Below are 27,276 nucleotides of genomic sequence, written 5' to 3'. Positions count from 1 at the left end.
CTCTGTTGGTGATTTACCAAGTGACTTTGACAAGTTCTTTCCTCCATATTGGCCTCAATTTCCACATCTGCAAGAATAGTGCTCTGAAAGACCTAGTTTCCAGGATAAGCTGAAAATGCACCGTCTTCTTCGTGAATTCACAGAAGCTAAAATATTTCGTCTTTTGCTCCAACTAACCACCTAAAAACATTTGAAAAGACCAAATGATACATATGGCCATCCAAGGCTCCCTCACAGAAGAAAGCCATTTTTTATGATTGGGGTACTTGCTTAAGTCTCCTACATGTCCTCCCTAAAGGTCATGAATAAAGTTCTGCAAAGTAATTCTGTCTCCCTCAAAACCTAAATATGCTATTTCATCAGTGGGTGTGAGGCTCTATTGTTCTCCAAGCGGTAGCTCGTTGTGCACTGAGCCATCCAGACTTTCCTGCCCAGGCTTGACTGTGACCAACATCGCACTCACAGATGAAAGACACACCCCATCCTGCCAATAGATGGAAAACGAGAAGCATCCTACGGCTTGAAAACCAGAACCAGGGAGGAAAAAAAAATAAGGCTGTGAAAACAAAAAGGAAAAGAGGACTAGGTGCTCCCACTCTCTGTGGGGGCAATAAGATGGCAACCACCCTGTGGAGACTATCGGGGTGCCAGTAGGACCAAAAAGCAGCTAAGATTCTGGTAAAGTCCCAGTTATCTGGGACTACAAGTAAATTCTAGCAGCCTCAGGAAAATGTCGATGCAGAAAGCCTGCTTGTACTCTTTATGAAGTATTCCTTTGGGTTCTCTCCTACATGGAGAGCAAAATAATTTGTTTAACACATCTGCCTGATCCAACTACATCTAGAGGAATTCTTTAAAGAAGTGCTTTGTCCACACTAGGGCCAGACCTTTAAAGGAGAAACACAAAGGAGAAACACGTGCGGGTGATGATGCCCCCAGCAGTAACAACTGAAGGGAGAGGACCTCAAGGCAAAGAACCCAAGAGGGTTGAGTCAACCCACTGGCACAGCCCTCTTTCTTCCCTTTGTAGCAGATCTGCCTAGAGTTTGCTCTGCTTGCCTAAAACCCTGGAGAGGTCTGCCCTTTGTTTCAATAAAACTCCCCACTTCTTCTAATGCCTTCCTACTTCATGTAACTACAAAGTCCTTTTGGAAACCAAGGGAGTCATTACTTTCCTAGATGGAGTCAGACTTCCATAGGTAGGTTCCATAGGTAACATCTCTCACTCTCTCTCTGGGCACAATTCCCATTTATGAACATGGATCTATTTCTTTTAAAGACCCACCATTCTTTGTCTTCAAACAATTCTGCCCTACTAATTCTAGCACCTCAGCTTTGTCCACAGTTGAAGATCTCTCTCTCTCTACCCACCAACCCCCAATTCCTTGAACATATTCCCAGGCCTCACCACCACATAAACCTGTAATCTTTTTATGCCACTATCCATATTGGTTTATAAAACAGAGGTATGCAAGACATTGGAAAGAAAAATGGCACCTGTCAAATACCAAACCCTATGAAATGCCTGTACAATTTCACTTTTCACCTAGTAAATATCCAATTATTTTCCAGAATAGCTCTTTCCAGAATTCAAATCTGTTTCCATTAATATTAAAAGTTTAGAGGTCTGGGAGAACAGGAAGGGGCTGATTAAAAGCAGACGGGGTTCATTATCTGGTTAATCACAATCCAGCATTTCCCACCCCCATTTCCCACTCCCCTACCCCACCCCCCAACACACTGTTCTGCCTCAGAAAAGGTCACACGAAAATTCTGCAAATAAAACCTTATTCTACAACAGATCCAAGGGTGGAGCTCAATTTTGGAGGGTTTGAGCCTGGTATCATTATAAAAGAAATTGATTTCATACCATTTCACCCGGGAAAGAAAATGTCTCCCAGAACGTTGCTTACCACTCCATCGCAGAGAGTGGGAGCCCGGAGTTGGTGAGAGCCAGGCTCTGCCTGAATGTGATTCATGCAGTGTTTAGAGTTGGAAGGTGCTTCTTGCAGATTCCTTGCTTGTTTTAGTAGATAGGAAAACTGAGACCCAGAGAGGGAAGAGATTAGGACGCTTATCACCACAGGCGAGGCTGGCGTGTGGGAAAAGTGCAGAAAAGGACTACATTGAATAAATTATCATCATTTCTCCGTCCTCAACATTTCCATGGGCCATATGTTAATGGATCATCTTTTATTGCTCCCCTAAGAACTGACTCAAAGACGAAGCCAAAATGGGTATTTTAATGCAAAGCATATTAGGAGGCCAGAAGGCAGGAAGAGGTGCTGTCTCTTGCTGCTTGGCTGGGAAGACTTCCCTCCACGCCTTGGGAGATTGCTCATTCAGATGCCCATAACACCAGGGTAGCACCTTGAGGGCAAGTGGAGTTCTGGGACAGGACCCCAGGAGGTGCCGTGCAGCCTTCTCAGTGCCTTGGGGTTTCTCCAAACTCTTAGGGATTAAAAGACTTCCAAGGTGGGACCTCCATGGTAAGACTTAATTTAAAAAGAGGAGGTGATTTCTCAATACGATTTTTTACAAGTTTTATTTTTTTTAAATTTTATTTATTTATTTGACAGAGAGAGATTACAAGTAGGCAGAGAGGCAGACAGAGAGAGAGAGGAGGAAGCAGGCTCCCCGCCGAGCAGAGAGCCCCATGCGGGACTCGATCCCAGGACCCTGAGATCATGACCTGAGCGAAGGCAGCGGCTTAACCCACTGAGCCACCCAGGTGCCCCTCTCAATATGATTTTTAAAGGTATGAAGACAAGACCCAAAGGGAAGTGGCTCAAGAGTAAGCACCAGCCAGTGCCTTCCCTAAACACCAGGGACCTTGGTAGTGTTCTCTCTCCTCCTAGGGTGGATTGCCACCATCTTTTTGACCCCTCCTACATTGCTAGTGAGAATGTAAAATGGAGAATCTTCAAAAGGCTTAATGTAGAGTTGCTACATGGACCATCAACTCCACTCTGAGGTATATACCTAAGAGCACTGGAAGCAGAGGCTTGAACAGATACTTGCACAGCCATGTTCACGGTGACATTATTCCCAATACCCAAAAGGTGGAAGCAACCCAAGTGTCCATTGGCAGAATGGATAAACAAAAATGTGGTCTATCCACACAAAGGAATACTATGGTGCCATAAAAAAGGCACGAAGTAGTGATCCATGCTAAGATATGGATGAACCTTGGAAATACACTGAGTGAAATAAGCCAGACACAAAAGGACAGGTATCACGTGATTCTACATATATGAACTATCTAGCATAGGTCAATTTGACAGAGACAGAAAGTAGAATGGTGGTTGCCAAAGACTGGGGGAAGACTGAATGGGGAGTAACTTCTAATGGGTGTCCAGTTCACTTCTGAGGTAACAGGAAAGTTCCAGAACTAGATGGTGGAATATAGCTTCACATAACACAAACATATCCTGTGCCCTTGAATTGTAATTAAAATGGTTTAGGGGTGCTTGGGTGGCTCAGTGGGTTAGGTGTCTGCCTTCAGCTCAGATCGTGATCCTGAGGTCCTGGATTGAGCCCTGCATCAAGCTCCTTGCTCAGCAGGGAGCCTGCTTCTCCCTCTCCCTCTGCCTGTAGCTCCCCCTGCTTGTGCTTTCTCTCTGCCAAATAAATAAATGCAATCTTTTAAAAAAATAAAATGGCTTAAATGGTAAACTTCATGTCAAGTATATTTTACCACCAAAAATGTTGAAATTTGAGTTGCAGGGGTCTTCAGGCAGTATCTAAGGCAGTAGGGCCCTACCCTGGCTGCACGTAAGAATCACCTAGGCAGCGTTTAAGAACATCCATGCCCAGGGGCCCTTGGATGGCTCAGCCAGTTAAGTATCCAGCTCTTCCTCTCGGCTCAGGTCTCCATCTCAGGGTGGTGAGTTCAAGCCCCACACTGGGCTCCATGCTGGACCTGGAGCCTACCTAAAAAGAAAAGACCAAGGGACACCTGTGTGGCTCAGTCGGTTGAGCGTCTGCCTTCGGCTCAGGCCATGATCCCAGAGTCCTGGGATCAAGTCCTGCATTGGGCTCCCTGCTCAGGGGGTAGCCTGCTTCTCCCTCTGTGTCCCGCTCTCTAAGACTGTGCTCTCTCTGACAAATAAATAAAGAAAAATGTTTAAAAAAAAAAAAAAGACCAAAAAATATCCATGCCCAGGGACATAACTCCAGAGATTCTGATTTCATAACCCTTGTTATTTTTACGGGATCCAAAGGTGACTATAATCAGGGTCCAGATTGGATATCCAGATATCCAGAGAAGCCAGCTGACAAATGTCATGGCATAGGAAAAAGGTACCTCCTTCTGCCTGCCCTCTCTTTTTCTCCTTTGAGAAAATGGTGGTGAAAGATACATACCATAAAATTTCCCATTTTAATTATTTCTAAGTGCGCAGCTCAGACATTAAGTACATTTGTACTGTTGTGTAACAAAAGCCATCATCCATTCACGGGACATCCTCCATCTTGCAAAACAGGAACTTGGTGCCCACTGCCCGTTTCTGTTCCCCTCAGCTCCTGGCAACTGCCATGCTACTTTCCATCTCTATGCAATTCACTCCTCTCTGTACCCCATATAAGTGGACTCATATAGTATTTGTCCTTTGGCAACTGGTTTATTTTAACATAACAGTTTTAAAGTTGATCCACGTTTTAGGGCCTGTCAGAATTTTCTTCCTTTTGAAGGCTGAATAACAGTCCACTGTGTGCATAGAGGACATCGCACTTATTGGTTCATCTGTCAATGGCCACGGGGCTGCTTCCATATTTTGGCTGTCATGAATAATCCTGTTGTGAACATGGCTGTACCAATACCTGTTTGAGTCCTAGCTTTTGGTTCTTTTGGCTACAGTTCCAGAATTGGAACTGCTGAATCATATGATAATTCTTTTTAACTTTTTGAGGAACCACCCAACTGTTTTCCAGAGCAGCTAATCAGTTTATATTGGTGCCGCCAGAACAGGTCTGCCAGATCCTTGCCAACACTTATTATTTTCTGTTTATTTCGTTTGTTTAATGATAGCTATCCTGCGGTTCAGTGGCAGCTCATTATTCACTGTGATCACTGGCCTTCCCTGTCTGATGGAATACTTCAGTGTCTTCTTCTCAAGGTTGTTTTTTTTTTTTTAAGATTTTATTCATTTATTTGACAGACAGAAATCACAAGTAGGCAGAGAGGCAGGCAGAGAGAGAGGAGGAAGCAGGCTCTCCACGGAGCAGAGAGCCCAACGTGGGGCTCAATCCCAGGACCCCGGTATCATGACCCGAGCCAAAGGCAGAGGCTTAACCCACTGAGCCACCCAAGTGCCCCTCTTCTCAAGGTTTTAACTGCAGACAGCTCAACCTGTGGCTTGAAAGAAGTTTGTTTGAGAGACTGGACTTGAAGAAAGCAACAGCTCCCTGTGCTGGCCCCACCCCTGACCATACTTCTTCTGTCATGGAACCAAGGTCTCCCCACCGAGATTCTGACCCAGTTTCTTCCCACCACAACCACGAATCCACATAAGTTCCATCACTGCTCTCTCCTCCTGCTTTGAAAATAATCAAACAGACTCATCTTGCTTCTAGGCAACAAATGGTTGTTGGGTAGATATGCCCTGATGGCAAGCCAGGAGCCTCCAGCCACCCAAAGGGGACTGATGAGAAACAGATGTGTTTGTCCCCCCTAGGGCCATCTATCATTTCTTCCCAGCCATTGTTCCCCAAGGGAAAGCTGGATCTGGGCTCCTGTGAGGTTTTTTTCTTCATGTTCTGGTCAACAAAGTCGCCGTGGAGGAATCTGGTTTTCCTCTCTCTGCCCAAATACCTGCCCTAAGGCTTCCTGGAGGGACGGCACGGAGATGATGAAGAAAAGGAGTTAATAAGACACAGTAGCATTTGTCAGGCTGTGGGACAATCAATAAACTAAGGCCACAATCTACACCTCACTGTGGAGGCTACACAAGTTGCCAACCTGAAAGAGAACTAGAGGGATAGTAGCCTCTCCCTCCCACCTCTAGACACAACTGCTCCCCACTCACCAAGTGGGCTAATGACTGGGCTGTGCAGGTTCTCCTTCCTCAGGCTTGCTTCTCCCCTCTTCAACAACTTCCCCTCATGGTTCCCACGGTTTGTGTGTAAGTGCACGCACACCTGCGTCTCAGTCTCAGACACATGGTAGTCCTCTCTCCATGCTGTAACAGCAAAACATAGTTAGGTACAGGGGGAGTGTTTAAACGATAGAAATTAATTTTCTCACAGTTCTGGAATTGCCAAGTTCAAGATCAAGTTTCTGGCAAGATCGGTTTCTGGTGAGCACTCTCTCCTCACCTTGCAGACGGCTACCTTCTCAAAGTGTCCTTACAAGGCAGGAGATGGGGAAGAGGGAGGCAGGGGGGACAGAGGGAGAAAGAGAAAGAGAAAGGGAGAGATCTCTTTCTTTTCTTACAAGGCCATTGTCCTGCAGGATTAGAACGCTATCCTTATAACCTCACTTAACCTCTTGACCTCCTGGAAGGCCTATCTCCAAATCCAGCCACATTGGGGGTTAGGGCTGCAAAATATGAAGTTTGAGGGGACACCATGAAATCCATAGCAAGTGCTTTACTGGGTTCTGTGTCAATGTCCTGTGGTGGCTGCAGGCAGGTGGGCTCTGCTGTTCTCATCAGGCATTGGCAACATTTCTCAGAGCACAAGACCACAGTAGACCAAGAACTGGCTCTTGACAACCAATTGTTGACACCCTCACCAAGCCTCTGCATGTACCCCCTATCATCTGAGGGGCCCAGAGCAAGTGCACTAACAGAGGCCCATGTAACATACACCTAATAATTAAAAATTGTAAACCAAGGCAACAGATTATAACATAAGTTCTGTGTTCCATCTTCTACCTTGACAATGACACCTTTATAACAAAAAGATCAATGAATATGTATCAAGTAATTTTTTTCTACTTTTGGAAGTCAGCAAAATATCAACGATTAAATTTAATTGTGATTATGCATGTCTGGATATTCTTCTTTTTTTTTTTTTTTTTTAAGGAGACTACTCCCAAGTTGGGGCTCGAACTCATGACCCTGAGATCAAGAGCCTGAGACTCTGCAGGCCAGAGTCTACTGACTGAGCAGGCCAGGTGCCCCTGGTTTTTCTTTTGATGGGCCAAAAATATTTAGATGAACAATACTTTATGGACATGCGTAATGGGGAACTTATCTTTTATTTTTTCCATAAAATTTATTTTTCTTGCCTTTATTACAGTGAACTCCCTGTTTGTATTATGTGTTATTAAAATCAAGGTCCTTCATATAACTTGTGGAATTGTCAGTTACGCTCTAAAGTCGGGATTAGCCGGGGCGCCCAGCTGGCTCTGTCAGACGAGCCTGTGACTCTTGATTTCAGGGTCATGAGTTCCAACCTCAGGTAGGGAGTGAAAATTACATAAGTAAAAATAAAACTTAAAAAAAAAAAAAAGCAGGGGTTCACAAAGTTTTTCCGTTAAGGGTCAGGTAATAAAAATGTTAGGATTTGCAGACCATAAGGTCTATCTCAACTACTCTGTTGCCACTGTAACCCAATGTTCTGATAGACAATATGTTTATTTTATTTTATTTTATTTTAAATATTTTATTCACTTATTTGACAGACAGAGATCACAAGTAGGCAGAGAGAGAGAGGAGAAAGCAGGCCCCCCGAGGAGCGGAGAGCCCAATTTGGGGCTCGATCCCAGGAACCCGGAATCATGACCTGAGCTGAAGGCAGAGGCTTTAACCCACGAGCCACCCAGGCGCCCCTAGACAATATGTTAAAAAAAAAAAAAAAGATGCTTAGGTGATGATCCCAGGGCCCTGGGATCTAGCCCTGTGGCAGTCTCCCCACTCAGCAGGGAGTCTACTGCTTCTCCCTCTGCTCTCGCCCACTCATGTTCTCTCTGTCTTTGTTTTGCTTACTCTCTCTCAAATAAATAAATAAATAAATAAAGTCTTTTTAAAAAAACCATTATTTACAAAAATAGGCAGGGCAGTTTGCCTGTGGGTCATAGTTTGCCAGCCCATGCCAAAGGATTAAAAAAAAAAGTAATCATATTAAATATATAAAATGTCAACACATTTTGATCCCAAAATAAAATACATGCACACATTCTTTAAAATATTTTTGTGTTTTCAAATACGTTGCTTTTCTAAAGTATCCAAAATTTTTAAAAAGGCAAACTAAATAAATAGCAAAGAGTATTCAAGTTTTAAACTAAATGAAATCAATGATAATAATAATTAAATGATATTTAAATTATTTGGCTAGAAGTCAGTTGTCCTGGGGTTCAATCTTACTACATACATTTATAGAAATAAAACTATCTGTGGTGCACCTGGGTGGCTCGGTGGGTTAAAGCCTCTGCCTTCAACTCGGGTCATGATCCTGGGGACCTGGGATCAGGTCCTGCGTCAAGCTCTCTGCTAGGCAGGGAGCCTGCTTCCCCCCCCTCTCTTTGCCTTCCTCTCTGCCTACTTGTGATCTCTCTCTCGGTCAAATAAAATCTTTAAAAAAAAATTTTTTTTTAACTATTTGCAATTACAGTATTCAATGCCCATTGGAATCTTCCTACAACCACTGTATGTAGACCTACATATTCAAATATTTAAGAGTGATAAATGAGTGATTTACTATTGCAAAATGTCCCTCAGCCACCAAGCACAAGTGGTGTGACTTCAGTGCTAATGTGAGAATGCCTCCAGAACCCGAGGTGAAAGTCAGGAAACAATTTGCTATGGAAGAGTCTACTGTGGTTACTCTATCAGAAAATAGGGTTTTTTTAACCTTCACACTCAAATCCCTTCTGGACTCCAAGATGGTGTCCCTCTCTGACCTCAGCAGCTCCACAACCCAGGAAGCTTCACGATTTTCAGATGTGTTTTGCTGTTGTGATTGTTGTTGGCTTGGGAACTAGGCCAAGAAATGGAGAAGTGTCTATGAATAGAATTATTCATAAGAGTGGCTGTTTAGAATTATGAATCCTGAGTTACGGAAGCATCCGTGTGTTCTTAGAGTCCCTCGTTCATTCATTCATTTGGCATTTGAGCTATGTCACAGCAGTGTACCAGAACTGGCTCAGGCCAGCTTGGGAGAGCCAGCTGGGGCATCTCTTCCCAATGGGGGCTAGGCGACATCACAGTGATGGCTGGAAGGCAGCTGTGGTGGGACTGGTTACACCATGAAAGTCACAAACACTACAGACCTCTTGCCCTCTGCACCCCTCCTCCAATTCCTCTGCACAGACATTTATTAAACACTTACTGGCGCACTACTGGGTGGGTGGGGCCCAGGACAGAGGTCCTTCTTGCCCTGTGTCAGCAGAGGACTGGCCTTATCAGGACTGGTTACATGATTTGTGGAGCTCATGCAAAATAAAAATGTGGAGGTCCCTTATTCAAAAATTTCTCAACAATTCAGGATGTGTCTGTTTGGCGTAGTTGGTTAAGCGTCTGACTCTTGATTTTGGCTCAGGTCATAATCTCAGGGTCATGAGATCGAGACCTGCATTGGACTCCGTGCTCAGCGGGAGTCTGCTTCTTTCCTTCTTTCCCTCTCCCTCTGCCCCTCCCCCCTCACTCACACTCATACTCTCTCTCTATAATAAATAAGTCTTTAAAAAATTTTTTTTTCAAGAATTTTAAAGTGGTGGCAATGGAACATTGAAATTAGTGCTGGGTCTTTCTGAGAACAAGGACCTATGTGAGCCCTGGACCTTGTCAATGACTTAAACCTTTGGTTGATACCCCCACCCTCCCAAGAGATTCTGGTCCCTCTGTGTTTGTTTGGGTTGGGATATAAGTAAAGCTTTCCAGCCCTTGCGGACACCTCTTGTCTCAGCAGAGCCATTACTGAGGTGAGTGACGCAGGTGCTGGTTACTGGAAGGATCCAGAAGCTTGTCCCAGGGCTCAGGAAAGCAAAGGTACACCCAGTGCTTCTACGGAGCAAAACAACCTCAGATCACCTATAGGAGGAAGGATTGAATTGGGAAAAGATATTTCCTGCCCTCTCACATGAAAGGGAAGGTAGTTTGGCTTAGTGGAACAGACGGAAGTCTTGCAAGACTGTTTCCAAGTTCTTGGTCCTTGACTTGGGAAGAGTCACCTTAACCTCTCTATGCCTTAGGATCTTCATTTACAAAATGTTAAGCCTTGCAGCTACTCAACAAGTATCTGCCCCTTCATTTGCATAAAAGATTGGCCATCATTTGGTTATCAGTCTAGCTTATGCTTTGTTTAATGTCTGCTATCAACAGTTTCTCTGCAGACAAATTTCAAGTCCACCCGAGAATCCACAGGGTTCAAACAGGATTTTCAACACAAAGCCCTTTTGGCCCTTCAGCGTACATGAGAAATGGCTCAAGGAGGTGTGTCTCACCTTCTGATCCCCTTGGCTCAGGACAGTGCATGTGGTGTTGCTTGGATGAGACTCCTATTAGGGGGATATCCAGGAGTATGTCAAAGATCCCTGAATCTTACCATTTTCAGCTCAGCAAGTTTCTGAGATGGGGGTAGAATTTGATGCTATGGAAAGTAACTTTTTTCCGCAGAAGGAGAGATGTGATGAGAGCAGTCTTCAAATATCTGAAGAGCCATCATGTGGAAGAAAGCATGAACTTGAACTTCGTGAGTCCAGAGGAAGGGATCAGGAGTATGAAGCAGAAGCCTCACAGGTGTGGGTTCCAGCTGAATTTAAGAAAAATGGTACTAAAGGCAAAAGTGGTTCAACAAAGAATAGGGCCGCTTGAAGTCTGTTGGCAGGTAGCATTTAAGTAGAGGCCTTGTGTCTGTCTATTAAAATGCTATGAAAAAGCTTATTGGCCAGATGGACAATTGAGATAGACAGTTTCTCTGTAGATCCTTCTAATACCATAGGAGTCTATATGAATGTGTGGGACCCAATCACATTTGAGCAGGCTCCCAGTCTAGGAGCACCTGGCTGCCTCAGTTGGTGGAGCTTACAACTCTTGATCATGGGGTTCATGAGTTTGCTTCCCACACTGGGTGTAGAGAGTATTTTATTTTCATTAAACTTTTGTTTTAATGGGTCTCAAAATTCTGTGACAGATTTTTGGTCAAGTTGTTTCCATTAAAAAGTACTGATTTTAAAAACTAATAACTTAAAACTGCCACACACACAAAAATGGTCCACAAAACATTCTCCTTTCCTTCTGAAGGTTTTATGATGCATTGTTATCATTAACCAGTCTTTTACTATTCAACTTAAATGGCCAATTGACACAAACAGTTCTGAGACTGTTCTTCCACCACTGATTAAGACTGGGGTGGCAGGTATTGGGGATAATATTCATTTAGGCTTCTGAGCTTTCTGGGCAGACTTGGTGACCTTGCCAGCCCCAGCTGTCTTCTTGTCCACGGCTTTGATGACACCCACAGCAACTATCTGTCTCATATCACGAACAGCAAAACGGCCCAGAGGAGGATAGTCAGAGAAACTCTCAACACACATAGGCTTCCCAGGAACCATATCAACAATGGCAGCGTCACCAGATTTCAAGAACTTGGGACCATCTTCCAGCTTTTTTCCAGAACGACGATGAATCTTCTCCTTCAGCTCAGCAAACTTGCAAGCAATGTGAGCTGTGTGACAGTCCAGCACAGGTGCATATCCAGCACTAATTTGGCCTGGATGGTTCAGGATAATCACCTGAGCTGTGAAGCCAGCTGCTTCCATGGGTGGGTCATTTTTGCTGTCACCGGCCACATTGCCATGACGAACATCTTTGACAGATACGTTCTTGACATTGAAGCCCACATTGTCCCCAGGAAGAGCCTCACTCAAAGCTTCATGGTGCATTTCAACAGACTTGACTTCAGTTGTAACATTGACTGGAGCAAAGGTGACCACCATGCCAGGCTGAAGAACACCAGTCTCCACTCAGCCCACAGGGACAGTACCAATACCACCAATTTTGTAGATGTCCTGGAGAGGCAGACGCAAGGGCTTGTCAGTTGGACGAGTTGGTGGCAGAATGCAATCCAGAGCTTCAAGCAGTGTGGTTCCACTGGCATTCCCATCTTTACGGGTGACTTTCCATCCCTTGAACCAAGGCATCTAAAAACAAGATTGTCCATTAGCGTTCCCCAAAGAGTTGTCATTTAATGTCAAAATTTGACCCAGCACTTTCTCTAGAAGTCTTGACGTCACTTACATTAGCACTTGGCTCCAGCATGTTGTCACCATTCCAACCAGAAATTGGCACAAATGCTACTGTGTCGGGGTTGTAGCCAATTTTCTTAATGTAGGTGCTGACTTCCTTAACGATTTCCTCGTATCTCTTCTGGCTGTAGGGTGACTCAGTGGAATCCATTTTGTTAACAAACAATTTGTTGTTTTACACCCAGTGTGTAAGCCAGAAGGGCATGCTCACGGGTCTGCCTGTTCTTGGAGATACCGGCTTCAAATTCACCAACACCAGCAGCAACAATCAGGACAGCACAGTCAGCCTGGGATGTGCCTGTAATCATGTTTTTGATAAAGTCTCTGTGTCCTGGAGCATCAATGATGGTCACATAATACTTGCTGGTCTCGAATTTCCACAGGGAGATATCAACGGTGATACCACGTTCACGTTCAGCTTTCAGTTTATCCAAGACCCAGGCATACTTGAAGGAGCCTTTTCCCATCTCAGCAGCCTCCTTCTCGAATTTTTCGATAGTTCTTTTGTCGATCCCACCACATTCGTAGATCAGATGACCAGTAGTGGTAGACTTGCCCGAATCTACGTGTCCGATGACAACAATGTTGATATGAGTCTTGTCTTTCCCCATTCTGGTTTAGGTTGAGTGGTGGTTTTCACGACACCTGTGTTCTGGCGGCAAACCCATTGTGGGAAAAAAAAAAGCTGTAGAGAGTATTTAAATAAATAGATAAATCTTTTAAAAGATTTATTTACTGTGAGAGCCTGCCTTTGGGGGTTATGTGGTTATCTTTCCCTCAGCAAGCCGAAAACATCCTGCACCTCTCTTTTCTATCACCTGACATTGTAGTCAAGGCATGGTTGTCTACTAATAGTGAAACAAAGGCCTCCAGAACTTGTGACTTCCCAGAGGTCATCCTGAATATGTAGAGGAATTTGAAGCAGAACACAGATTTCCTAACAGAGCCCATTCTCCTGTGACAGCCCACACAATGCAAACCATGCTCCATTGCTCTGGGATAGAAGAGGCTCACTTGACCAATTTGCAAATCCTCTCACTGTGTTGAGATGGGTAGAAAACAGAATGTGAACTTTCCAAGTTCAAAGTCTATTTCCCACTGGGAAAATGAGACATCTGGTTCGTAGTTAAATCAGATGGATCCTAAGGGATCTTTGACAATAGGTTGCCTTTCTAAATCTGCCTTTTAGTAATTTAAACATACATGCATCTGAAACATATGGATGAAATGTACAAAAAGCTAGGGATGCTGTTGGATTGGCAAACAATGAATAATGGTGTAGCAGGGATTTCCAAGGGATTGATAGTCTATTCTGTCTTCCCCTTTGCCTAGGTATTTTGCTTCCATCAAGCAAGAAGTATTTAGTAAGAATCCACAGATTTTCAGCACCTGTTGTGTTGGGTGGCAGTTAAAAGCCTATCTCAGTGAGATAGGCTTCTGATCCTGAAGAAGAAAATATCCTGTGTTTTGGCAACATGCAACTGTGAAGAGCAGCAATGGCGCAACACGTTCAATGTGAACACCACTGTCTTCTGGGAAACAGAGCAAACTTCCATTGTGCACACTGAGTATTACACTGTAGGGTTGGGGTGGGAAGAGCAAGCATGAGAAATTCATAAAACATATGGACGGGAGGAACTTGCTGTTAACTGGCCTGTCAGTCATCCATTTTTGCATTAAAGCTACCTTAAGCAAAGATGCTTCTGCTTTGGAGGTCCCAACACATCCATGTACGTGTGTGTGTATGTTTTGGTTATTTACTTGGCAATGGACATTTAAAAATCGAGGCCTTTACAAATCACGAGTTATAGGTCCTATAGCCAGACTCTCAGACTTACCATTAACTCACTTGGAAAGAGGCTTGTGAAGACCCGAACCCAGCATTTTTCTCATGACCTTGGCTTATGAGCAGAAGCAGGCATGGGAGAAATCGGATAATTTCTCCAACATTTCAAGGGTGGGGCAGAAAGCATTCTGGCTTCAAGAATGCAGAAGGGATAAAAGGAGTTTCAATAATAATATTTCATTAGAAATGCAAGGAGCTATAGTTTTTTCTTCTTTTTTTTCAAGATTTTGTTTTTAAGACATCTCTGCACCCAACACGGAGCTTGAACTCACAACTCCAAGACCAACAGTTGCATGCTCTATTGACAGAGCCAGCCAGATGCCGCAGAGCTGTAGCTTTTTCTGAAAAACAAGCAAGCAATGGGAAATTATGGACCACAGGCTTTAAAAGGCACTGATAAAATGTAAATCTGATGACCAACTGTTTCTTTTATTTCAAACAATAAACACAGATCACTGGCTAAGTATATATTTTGCTTATATCTCTATAACAGAAAACAGAAAAGAAATTTAAAAACATTAAGGCTTTAAGTGTTTTTGGGCAATTAGACTCTGTTTTTTTTAAAGTCTGAAATGATTTAAAAAAAAAAACTTTAAAAAATGACATAAATGTTCACTAAAATACATGAATGAGAAAATCTGTAGCAGCACTATTCGTAACAGCCCCAAACTGAGAACAACCCAGATGTTCATCAAACATAAAATGGACAAATGAAAGGTCATATTTTAATGTCGTTAAATGCTGCACAACAGTGAAAAAGAACACACTACAGCTATGCAAAACAACATGAATGGATTTCGCAGACACACTGTTGAGTGAAAGAAACCAGCAAAGATACATATCATACCATTGCATTTCTATGAGGCTCAAAAAGAGGCAGAAGTAATCTATAGCCCCAGAAGTGGAAATGGTGGCTACCTCTGGGCAGGGGATGTTGACGGGCAAGGGGTGGGGCAAGAGAGAATTTGCAGGTGCTGTAGCAATTTGAGTACTTGACCGAATGTTAATCACATCTCAATGAACACCAACGTAAACATTAAAAAAAGAAAAGTCATTTGATAGCCTGCTCTCTGGCTCTTCTTCCTGGATTTGCCATTCCTCAGATCATCCTCCCGTGCTGTATCCCTTTCTTTGTTCCTGGTTTCAGCCCAGAGGACACTTCTTTATCCAACTGCATTAGAGTGGGCTACATACCTGTATGTCTGTTTGGCCATGTTGTAAGTTTCCAGGGGAGAGAGCGCCTATTGGAATCACCTTATTCCCATGCCATGGCAGGCACCTGGCCCCATACTCTAGAAGCCTCGCTCTGGTCCTCCTTTGGCTGCACTGCTCCCAGAAGCAGGAATCCCCTGGATCAAAGAAACATGCCCAGCCAGAGTCGTGCCCTTCCCTTCTAGTGCCCAGGACCTAGGAATTTCCTACCTAAATAAATGGCCTTGTGCCTGCTTCTAGGGTCTTTGCAGGCCCCTGTCCCCTGTCCATCCTTGTAAGGGTGGAACACACAGCACGCGAGGGCCTGGGAATCCACACACATGCGTGAGGCCCCTCATAAGACAGGACAGAGCTGGGATGGAAGAGAAGGGGGTCAGCAGGTCAGGCTGGGGACTGGGAACCGACAGCTGACCCATCTGTGCTGTCCTGTTCAGTCTGCAATGCTACAGAATCCAAGAATTTTATTTTTTTAAGATTTTATATATTTACTTGACAGAAAGAGAGAGAGGGAACACAAGCAGGGGGAGTGGGAGAGGGAGAAGCAGGCTTCCCACAGAGCAGGGAGCCCAATGTGGAGCTCAATCCCAGGACCCTGGGATCATGACCTGAGCCGAAGGCAGATGCTTAACAACCGCACCACCCAGGAGCCCCAGAATCCAAGAATTTTAAACTTGAACCTGAGCTTCCACATCGTGATAAAGATAGGCTGTATTTGCTTGAGGTAGGAAGGCAGAACACATTCTATTAAACAGTGTTAGCTTAATTTATAACTTGTAAATCTTTAGACATATGGTACGTGCGATTCCCTTTGTCCATTTGTCCTGGATCCCACATATGTTGGGGGCAGGCTTGGCTGACATATAGTAGCAACTCAGTATGTAATTAGCTGAATGACTGTCACGGGCTCCGCTGTTTCCATTTCAGATTTCCATTTCTATCACCAAGTCTAAATGCAATTACATGAGGAAGTCCTATCCACTTGTTCCAAAGCAATTCATGTCACTAAAATGGCATCCCAAAGATGGCTAGAGTTTTGGTCCATCAATCCAACCTGCGTCTTCTCCTCCCCACCCCAAGACACATACACAGCCTGTGATAACAAAAGTTTTGCTGTATTTTCTGTCTATCACCTTCAGGGATCATTCTAGCCTGGACCTGGGTTCCTCCTCCCTACTTAATGAGCCTTTATGAAATGAATTAGCACATGTAAAGTCTTTGGGAGTTTTTTCTTTTACTTGCACACAAAGGCTTTAGACAGATGGTTTCTGACTACGGATCTTTCAGCCTTCTGCGCTAGGCAGGCCCTCCTGGGCTCCTGCTTACTACCTCTAGGTGTGGGGCGTGTGGGGGAGGCTTGCATTTTGATAGCGATTTTAGCCGCTGTGGTGAGAAGCATATATGGGCAGAGAGGAGAAGGGGAGACATTTCCATAGGGGATCAGCAGTGTGTACAGGTGCCCCAACAGAATAAGCAGGTACCAGGTGAAGAGCGAGAAGCAGAAGAGTCCGACTAAGACAGCAGGTCCCTGGTTCACAGACATGGCCCCAGTACCTAGCACTGTGCTGGGACATAGTAAGTGCATGATAAATATGTACCAGATTTAAAAAATTACCGAATGGGTCAGTGAAGTGAGGATCGCAGTTGTGGAAAAGAGGCAGGCTGAGGTGTTTGCTCTTGGTGCTGGAGGCAACAGGGAGCCACTGAAGGTTCTTGAAGAGCGACTGATTTGGTATGTGACATGTTTTTCAGAAGACGTAGCTGATATAAAGGAAAGACTAGTTAAGAGGAGAACGTGAAGAGGGAGAGGAAAGGTCAGCAGGGAAGGTTGTGCTGATTCACTCTGCTTCATCCCATGTCAGGTGTCGTGCCCCGAGCTTTGCATCAAGTGAAATCTCAATGTTGGAGGAAAAAGCACGATTGTGAGTCTTCGTTTGGTTTTCCATGGGCCTGATTTTGCATAAGCTCCCCATCACAGTCTGTGGATCTGGAGACAAGCGCCATACGCCACATAACAGGATTTTCATGATGGAGTGAGACATAATCCTTAATGCTATGGGTGCCAGGAGCTGCCCATCAAAGTCACCAAATGTTACACAGAAAGGCACTTATGTCTCATTGCAAGGGACCTTTTCTCCCCTACGATCGGAATCACCAAATGCGCTGCAGAGCCCGAAGTCTTTTGTATCAACCGTTGGATTTCTGAAGAAGCACTGTTCCCATAGGACCAATTTGCCAACACACAACAAATTCCAATAGGAATACTACATGAATGCCTTCAATTGTCAAAAGCTCCCCACCCAATTTACCCAGGCTAATGGAATTGGCACCGACCCCAGTGTTTGCACTGGCGCATGCATGCTGTTCCAGCAAATGAGGGAGATACACACAGATGTGCATTCTGGCCACTCAGGGAAACTTGCACATGGTCCAGCATAGAGACAATCATGAAGCGATGGTCTCCAGACCTGAGGCCCAGATTCTTAATAAGAGCAGCTACCTTGGGGTGCCTGGGTGGCTCAGCCGGTTAAGCATGGGCCTTCAGCTCAGGTCATGATCTCTAGGTCCTGGGATTGAGCCCCATGTCAGACTCCCCACTCAGTTGGGAGTCTGCTTCTCCCTCTCCCTTTGTCTCTCCCCCCACTTGTGCGTGCTCTCTCTCTCTCTCTCACTCAAATAAATAAATAAAATATTTTTAAAAATAAAATAGAGCAGCTACCTTTTACTAAGGACTTACTATATGTCAGCCCCCAGGAAACTTCTCAAATCTTCCCTAATTTCATCACATAGCTGCTTTATGGGGTTGGGGTTTCATCATACAATTTTGCAGGAAGGGGGATAAAGCTCTTCATAAATTAGAAAGATCAAGCCAGGACTCAGACCTCCAAACTAACCAGCCACCAGAAGAACTGCTCCTTATTAGTTATAAAAACTTGGGCAGGGGCACCGGGGTGGCTCAGTCAGTTAAGCATCCAACTCTTGGTTTTGACTCCAGTGGTGATCTCGGGGGTCATAGGAACAAGCCCCACATCGGAGTCGGCTTGACATGACTTCCCTCTATCCCTCCTCCCACTCACACCACCCTCTTTCTCTCACTCTCTGAAATAAATAAATCTTTAAAAAAAACAAAACAAAACAAAAACAAAAAGAACTTGGGCAATGGGGCACCTGGCTGGCTCAGTTGGAAGAACATGCAACCCTTGATCTCAGGGTCATGAGTTTGAGTCCCACATTGAGAGTAGAGAATACTAAACAAACTTAAAAAAAATAATAACTTGGGATGTCACCTAGCCTCCCTGACCCTCAGTTTCCCCACCTACAAAAAGGGAATACGAATAGTACCTACTTTCCAGAGGTACTGGAAAGATCAGATTATCAGATATCCTGGTGCCATGTAAGTAATTCAATAAATGGTACTATTATATTAATAGGCTATTAATATGACCAGACTCTCCACCACTAGGCTTTATGGCTTCTAACTTCAGGAGTCCTTGATAGATTTTGGCTTCCTTGCCCAGCTTGAGTAGCTAAAACCCAATGCACACAAATACTAACAGTATTAATACAGATGAGTTCCCTCCCCTCATCTCTGGAATTCATTATCCTAGGCACCATCTTGAGAGAACTTGGATTTCCAAAAGTATCTTCTAGGAAAAAGAATAGGAAGGAAACTGAAGGAATGGTATGAGTTAACATAAGAACAAAAGTAAGAATCCTGTCCATTCTCAGTATGCTGCTGTAATTAAAAGCAAAGATCCAGCTTTGCCCAAGAGACTAGAGTGCAGTGTTCTTTGTGGAAAAGCCGTCAGAGCTGAACTGACCAGACATAGCCACTCCATCCATACAGCTTGGAACCCTGCAAAACAAGAACTTCATCAAGCCAACCAAAGCCACTGGTCCTAGGTATTTCTGGGTCTTTGTAGATATTTTTCTGCTCAGACATTAAAAAAAAAAAAAAAGCCCTAGTCACCTCTGCCTTCACAGCCTTGTCAAGCTGGAAAAAGGGAATCCATCTTCCTATGACCATTTGGAGCCATTTGTATAAACCAGAAGCAAATTAGGATTAAGGTCAATTGCTACCTTAGGCCCAGGTTCTTGGGAAATTGGCGATACTATTATCTTGCTAGTTAGAGTTCACTTATTACATGGAATGCATAAACTGTTAAGATGTTTTTTAAAGATTTTATTTATTTATTTGACAGAGAGAGATCCCAAGTAGACAGAGAGGCAGGCAGAGAGAGAGAGGGAAGCAGGCTCTCCACTGAACAGAGAGCCCAATGCGGGACTCAATCCCAGGAACCTGAGATCATGACCCGAGCTGAAGGCAGTGGCTTAACCCACTGAGCCACCCAGGCTCCCAAACTGTTAAGGTTTTAGAGAACGAGGGCACCTGTGTGGCTCAGTGAGTTAAGCCTCTGCCTTTGGCTCGGGTCATGATTTCAGGGTCCTGGGATCGAGTCCCACATCAGGCTCTTTGCTTGGCAGGGAGCCTGCTTCCTCCTCTCTCTCTGTCTGCCTACCTCCCTGCCTACTTGTGTTCTCTGTCTGTCAAATAAATAAATAAAATCTTAATAAAGATTTTAGAGAACAAAAGTGTTAGAAAAGTTCCAACAGCTCTAGACCATGGGTCCTAATGGCAGAGAAGGTGGCGTTGGCCCGCATAACTGATTTAGCATACATTTTTCCCAGGAGTAATCATCTCAAAGCATTGGCATTTTGCTTTCTTGTTCCTTCTTTCTTCTCTGCCTTTGCATGTATTTCAAGGCATAACCCGAGGCACTCTACTTCAAGGAAGCTTCTCTTGACCAACTGCTAGAGTCTTCATTATCTGAGCAACTTAGCTAGCGTATATCGTCACTTGCTGCATTATGCTGTTTCTGCTACAGTTGTCTAGGGCTAATATTATCACTAATTACTATTTCATTAGCTGTTCAGATATGTATGTCTTCTCACCCCATTTAGTCCTTAAAGACTGGGATTGTTCTATAACATTATGATTTATCCCAAATGTTTCCAAAAAGACTTCAAGATGGATGGGCCTCTTGTCTTAGAATTATTTCTGCCTTTCACAGAATTTAGCACAGTTATACCCAAGAAAGTACATTATAAATGTTTGTTGAGTGGAGGAATCAGTGAAGGATGAGTCCTTGGCCCATAAAAATCCAGTATATTCATTTGGGTCCTGAGCCTCACAGTGAGAACCAAAGTAAGTCCTCCCCCACTTTCCTGGGTACCCTGGGCCCACTGCATGCAGCAAAGGCAGGCATAACCCCAAGGTCCATGGCACAGGAAAGGAGCAGCCTGCCAGGAACTGGAGAATCAACAAAGAATCATTAGCCTTCACACTGAGCCTTCTCCGGGACTTCCCAGTATCCAGGACTTCGAAATAAATATAGAGATATCTATGACCCTGTGTCCCTTTAAGGAAACACTGAGTTTATACAACTCGTAAGGCCTCTTTGCTGTTCCTTAAACACATCGAGGGTGTTCCAAACTCAAGGGCTTTGCACTCCTTCTTCCCTCTGTCCAGAAGGATCTTTCATCAAATATCCCCATGACTCATTCTTATTGTCTCATGCTTTTGGATCTCAGCTCACATGATACTTCCTGCTTGGCTTCTGCCTTAGTGCTTGCGGTCACTTGATTTAATGCTTATTTCTTCATTTGTTTATGGACTGTCTCTCTCTCTCTCTTTTAGAATGTAAGATCTAGGTGGGTGGAGGGTGGTACTGTGTGTGGTACTTCATCTTTCTCACCATGCTCCCAACAATCACCACGATCCCTGGCATGCTGTAGGTGCTCAATACATCTTTGTAGAATGAATGAAGACAGTGAGAACTTAGCTATAATAAGCTTGGACCCTTGGAGTCCTCAGAAATACTCCCTAACTGCATGTACAGAATTGGAAATTCTTTCTCTAATTCTCATTCACAGAGTAATGTCAGCTTTTATTCACACATTCATCCCATATTGTAAAAATTCAACAGCAAAAACTATACTATAGTGAGTTAATGTCTTAAGACTTTATTATGTTCCAGGTGTGATACTAAGGATTTTATACATGGCATTTTATTGAATCCCAAAACAACCCTGTAGGGGAGTACTTTTCATATCCCATTTTGCAAATAAGGAAACTGAGACTTGTAGAGGTTAAGCAATTTACCCAAGACCTCATTGCTAGGAAGTCATGGTTTGACTGTTCTTACCACGCAGTGTAAGTGGAATGGAGAAGGACATTGTCCAGTCATTGAAGACCAGATACTCAGAATGGGCAACTATGTGACTGAGCTTGGGCGACCAGGAGAGTATCCATAGAATAGGGAGGATGGGTGTGGGGTGAGAGAGGCCCGAGGGATGGGATCATTAGAAGAACTAGAAAATGGCCAGACTAGACTTTGAACCCATGGCTCTCTAGCACCAATGTCTATACTTTAGGTCTCTATGCTAGACGGATCATACCATTTGTGTGGTTGCCTCTTCCTGGAATGTCCTTTTCTTCCAATGTCCACCCTTCAGCCTCCTGTATGAAGCCTTCCTGATCTTCTTTTCCCATGCCCACAGGCAGTTGGCTCTCTTCTGCTGTCATGAGGTGGAAAATACAGGATAACATGAGATCAGGGAGCAGGGAATTGCTGGGGCCTCTGGGATCAGTTAGCCCTGGGCTGGAAATGGCAGAAAGGCCCCAAAAGGCTTGTACTTAGAAGTCTCCACTTGTGTTGAGGTTGTAGAAATTCTGGAAAGTTCAGGGTAAACAAGAAAGTAACCTAGGCATATGCTCTCTGAAGCCTTCCCTAATTTCATGCTTCCCCACTCCCAACAGAAGTAACCAACAGAGGCATTACTATAGAACAGAAGACCAGGGGAGGGCACACCATCCTTAAGTGGCAGAGGCAGGATTGGAGCCATAGTCTGAAAAATCCATGCTCCTTTCCATGTAACAATTTGCTTATTACCCTGACATCAAAGACTATACACTCCAATTCCATACCAACGGAGTCTGTGGAATGAGCAGTGAAGTACACAGAATGACCACCCACACATTCATTTAATCAGAAGAGTGAGCATCCTTGACCTTAATAAACATCAGCCCTGGAGGTGCCTGGGTGGCTCAGTCAGTTGGGCTTCCAACTCTTAATTTTGGTTTAAGTTGTAATTTCCGTGTCGTGAGAATAAAGCCCAACATCGGGCTCCATGCTCAGCATGGAGTCTGCTTGGGATTCTCTCTCTCCCTCTGCCTCTTCCCCCAATCATACTTGCTCTCTTTCTCTCTCTAAAATAAATGAAATCTTAAAAAAAAAAAAAGAGTTTAATAAACGTCAGCCCCACCATAGCTCTGATTGCCTTTCATTAACGTCATCCTACTAAGTATCCTTGAATTCACTGTAGCCTTGATTCAAGGCTATGTGTTCACCCTACTAGTGAGCCTTTATCTACATGATAATACCTAATGACCTACCACAAACTAACCCCCAGCCCCTGCCGCTCACAGGTACCCTCTCGGCCCTTCTTATAATATCCAGTTTAGTAATATGATTCTACCTTAATTCAACCTGCCTTCTATCCACAGACTTAGCGACTAATGTTTTAACTCTGTATTGGTGATGATGAGACATGATATGAGAAAGTACATTCCAAGGCCACCACACACCAATCGTCTTAAAGGGGCTCTGATATGGAATAATCCTTTTTATCATTCCAGAAATCTTTTTTACCGGCTTTTTCTGGGCTTGCTACCGTTCCTGTCTAGCCCCACCACCTGAACTAGGAGGTTGCTGACTGCCTGTTGATGTTAATCCTCTAAATCGTGACACTTATCTAACTGGGAGCACAGGTGACTAGGAGATCCGCTTGGGATCTCTTTCTTATGGCTCGTTCCTCCCACCCCAGCCCTTTGCCCTAACCTTGTAGTAACTCAGTGATGGCAATGCTCAGACTTTTCTCCTAGAGGTCAGCAAAACTTAAGGTTGGGCAAGAAAACAACGCTGTCGGGGCTGTACAGGTAAGAGATGCTGGGGACAGAGCTGGATACAGCTGAGGAGGCTTATTCAGGAATCCTTGGTCTGGATGCCTTTCCCTAGGTCCAGGCTAAGTCGATCCTATGTTTTGTTTGGCAGGGGGGTGGGGGGTGGGTGTTGCTGTCCGATCCTTCTGTTAAGCTTCAAATTAAAACACCTGGTTATCTTACCAGCAAAATGGGTTTATTGGGGGAATCGAGGGATCCCAATTTGGGACATGCAAGCTGGGACAAACCACAGGCAAGTCCAGGGAACCAGGGAGAGGAACATCACTTCATAGAGAAAAAAGAGAAAGTAGGGAGAGGCCGCTCTGAGTGAAAGTCTATTGGAGAAAAGTGGGGAGTTCAGGCGGGTGATGGTGCCTTATTGGTTAAGCTGTTGCTGGACTAGGAGAAAATCTTCCTTCCTCCTGCTGAGGTAGTAAAGTGAACTTCTTCCTGCCCAGGAATGTGAAGTAAGCTGTGACTCAATGCCATTCTAAGTAAGGTTTGCCTTTATTAATTTTCACACTCCGTATTCTGGCTTTGCAAGAGCTTGACTTCTTAACTCCAAGCCTGGGTTCCCGTTCCAGCACCTACTCAAGCCAGGCTTCTTCTTCAATTCATGTCTGTCCCCCTTCACCCTCCACTCTGTGCCTCAGCACCCCTTTGGTCTATTGTCTTGTTTCTTCTGGAGGTGACAGGGGGAAGCGTCTGAATTTATCCACCTGATTACCGCCACATACCATAACCTCCCACGTGGTCACTGGCAGAAGAGGGAGCTGTATGAGAGGAAAAGACCATTATGACATTAAACAATTTAAAATGCACACAAGCTCTGGGGCAGAATGTTTTTAAAGTAAATTCTACACACAATATGGGGCTCGAACTCACGACCCTGGATCAAGCATCCAAGCCAGCCAGGTGCCCCCAGGGTAGAATTTTTAAGCCAGGGTTCTCAACCTGTGGTCCATGGATCACCAGCCTCTGAATTACCTAGGGAACTTCTTAAGAATACAGCATCTCGGGCCCCAAAGCCAATTCTACCAAATCTGCACTTTAGCAACTTTCCCAGGTGCACTAAAGTTAGAGACCCAGTGCCTTTATCTGCCTTAACCGTTCAAGCTGTGGTTCTCAACCTTAGATGCATATCAGAATCACCTGCGGAGCTCAGAAAACTACTGGCTTCTGGGGTCTCACCCCCGGCAATTGTAATTCAATTGGTCCGGGGTTAGGCCTGGACATTTCAGGAATTTTAAAAGCTTCCCAGGTGTGCGGTCAGAGTTGAGAACCATTGGCTTAGAGCAAATGCACCCAGCCCCGCTAGAGAAGACCTACTCTATTCAAAGTTGTACATGTGTATGTATTTAAATACGTCTATATGCATAAATTATATTTAATATTATATTTAATATAGAATAATATAGAATAAAATATTTATAATTATCTATTAAAATATATTAAAAATAAAATATACATGAAATTTAATTAATTATCAATACAAATATATTTCATAAATGTTCAGCTCTACTGGGCTTGATGTGTAAAGCAACATTTCTGAGCAGAGTTAGAATTCTGTTGGGGGTGGCGCAGGGTCTGGACCACAGGTCCGTCCCTGGCCCAGGTGACCTTAGCGCTGTGGCATCTGGCCTTGGTACCATCTAAGCTTTATCCTCTGTTGGGCTCATCTCAGTCTCTCTTAAGATCTGCTGATCAGTGTAAAGGTGAAGATCCAAAGAGCCGACTTTTTTTTTCCTGTTCCCTGCCCCCATCTGAAGAAACCAGATTTGCCGGAAGTAGCTCTCAAGTTCACAGCTTCAAGCCTCATAAAAGGCTCGGGACCATTTATGTGTCTTAGCTGTGACTGATGAATAGCCATCCATCCTCCTGTGACTCGAGTCGCTGCTTGTTGTCATAGTAGGTAAGCAATTGTATAAATTACCTTTCATCCAAGTCACAAAATGCGTTTGCCAAAATGATTTCTTCTAGAATGGTAAAAGTGGAAATAGAGTGCACAGAGAGAAATTGAGTTTGCTCCAAGGGGCTATGAATGCACCATTAAGGAAGCCTCGAAAAGAGATTAGCAATCCATCTGGTGTGTTTGCACATCATTTAGTGCCATTTTGGGGGCATTTCTGAAGCAATGACAGTCACGGTAGGGAGGAAGAAGAGGAGGTGCCACTAGCTATTAAGACCATATACTAAGAGGCTGTAGTTATCAGGGTGTGCAGCTAGGCAACCCTCCACCAGCTCTGACCTCAGCTCAGCAAGAATTGCAAAACCTCCGAAGTTTAATAAAAATCAATGCTTGGATTCCAATGCCAGGAGATTCGTTAAGACATTGTTAGAAGCTTCGGGCCAAGTTCTCTGAACAAAACGATTCTCCGTACCCTCTGATTGCTCTCTCTCTCTCTCTCTCTCACACACACACACACACACACACGCATGCGCACACGCGCGCATACACACACACACACACACACACACACTGTCACTGAAGAAAACTGACCAATAGATGAATCTGTACCTTTTGATACATCATTTTCCAAGCCAAACTGTGAATAACCTTAGTTAAATACAGGACATCTTAGTTAAATTTCCATTGAAAACCCCCATACTCTAGTAATTTTAAAATCAAGGTATAAATATAATCAGAATATTATATAGGAATCATGTTGTAACATAGTCACTTAAATTTTATACAAAATATTTCTCCTTTAGTAGGCAATATATTTTCTTGTGTGGCATTCTTTTTTTAAAAAAAGATTTATTTATGTATTTGACAGAGAGAGAGTGAGCACAAGCAGGCAGAACAGCAGTGAGAGAGGGAGAAGCAGCCCCCTTCTCCCCGTGGAGCAGGGAGCCTGATGTGGGGCTCCATCCCAGGATCTTGGGATTATGACCTGAGCCAAAGACAGGCAATTAACTGACTGAGCCACCTTGGCACTCTTGTGTGGCATTCATGTATTCTCCTTTACTGTTTTTTCTTAAAGATCTTATTTCTTTATTTGGGGGGCTATGGGTAGAGACAGAGGGAGAGGGAGAATCCCAAGCAGACTCCACACTGAGCATGGAGCCCACTGTGGGACTCAATCTCATGACCCTGAGATCATGACCTGAGTTGAAATCAAGAGTCAGATGCTCAACCGACTGAGCCACCAGACGTTGCTCTCCTTTACCGCTATTAGAAAACTGTACCCCCTGCAGTATACCTACATGGAGTAAGATGGGTTACAAGTTCATGTACCTCCTCAGGGCATTTAGGAAGTTTGTCTACCTCCGATGCTCATCCTTGTTCCACAAGCTGAAATCCCAGCCACTGGGCTATCTTCTGAAATGATTTTTCAGAGTAGATTAAAAGCGATGTTCATAATGAAAATACTTATTTCCTGGCAGAAACACAACCTAAGTGAAACAAGGAGAGAAGGCCACCGAGATCTGCTGCTCTGCTGAGAAACTGTAGTCAGTTGGTTCTGAGTTCATCTGCTTTATTTTCTTTTTTGATCAGAATTGGAAAGGCATTGTTGGGTTTGAGTATGTGATGTGCATGAGGGCAAAAACAATAAGATTTCTAGGAATAACCTAACTGAAGAGGTAAAAGATCTGTACTCTGAAAACTATAGAACACTTATGAAAGAAATTGAAGAGGGCACAAAGCAATAGGGGAAAATTCCATGCTCACGGACTGGAAGAACAAACATTATTTAAAAATGTCTATACTACCTGAAACAACCTATACATTTAATTCAATCCCTATCAAAATACCACCAGCACATTTCACAGAGCTAGAACAAACAGTCCTAAAATTTGTATGGAACCACAAAAGATAGCCAAAGAAATTCTGAAAAAGAAAAAGCTGGAGGCATCATGATTCCAGACTTCAAGCTCTATTACAAAGCTGCGATCATCAAGACAGTGTGGTACTGGCACAGAAATGGACACATAGAACAATGGAACAGAATAGCGACCCTAGAAATGGACCCTCAATTCTATGGTCAACTAATCTTTGACAGAGCAGGAAAGAATGTCCAATGGAAT

General features: G+C 44.0%; 1 long non-coding RNA gene and 1 pseudogene across 3 annotated transcripts in view; both read right to left on the bottom strand.

Annotated features, from left to right (window-relative positions):
• Nucleotides 1-2,581: 2,581 nt before the first annotated feature.
• LOC309856116 overlaps nucleotides 2,582-27,276 on the bottom strand; it is a 53,268-nt gene continuing 28,573 nt past the window's right edge. The window contains exons 2-5 of one of the 2 annotated variants that reach the window (XR_014307068.1): nucleotides 21,705-21,821; nucleotides 14,029-14,377; nucleotides 6,027-6,179; nucleotides 2,582-3,933 (exon numbers count right to left, since the gene is read on the bottom strand). This is a non-coding gene — a long non-coding RNA (uncharacterized lncRNA). Of the gene's footprint in view, nucleotides 3,934-5,341; nucleotides 5,828-6,026; nucleotides 6,180-14,028; nucleotides 14,378-21,704; nucleotides 21,822-27,276 lie in introns of those variants that run through there. The other variant, XR_014307069.1, reaches the window with a different exon arrangement.
• On the bottom strand, nucleotides 11,043-12,853 carry LOC309856115 (elongation factor 1-alpha 1-like; annotated as a pseudogene). The gene is made up of 2 exons (XR_014316625.1): nucleotides 12,183-12,853; nucleotides 11,043-12,085 (listed from the first exon to the last, which is right to left on the bottom strand). The product of XR_014316625.1 is annotated as an elongation factor 1-alpha 1-like (transcript).

The sequence above is a fragment of the Mustela nivalis genome (genome assembly GCF_964662115.1).
Source record: "Mustela nivalis genome assembly, chromosome: X".
NCBI lineage: Eukaryota > Metazoa > Chordata > Mammalia > Carnivora > Mustelidae > Mustela > Mustela nivalis.
This window is presented reverse-complemented; position numbering and strand designations above follow the sequence as displayed.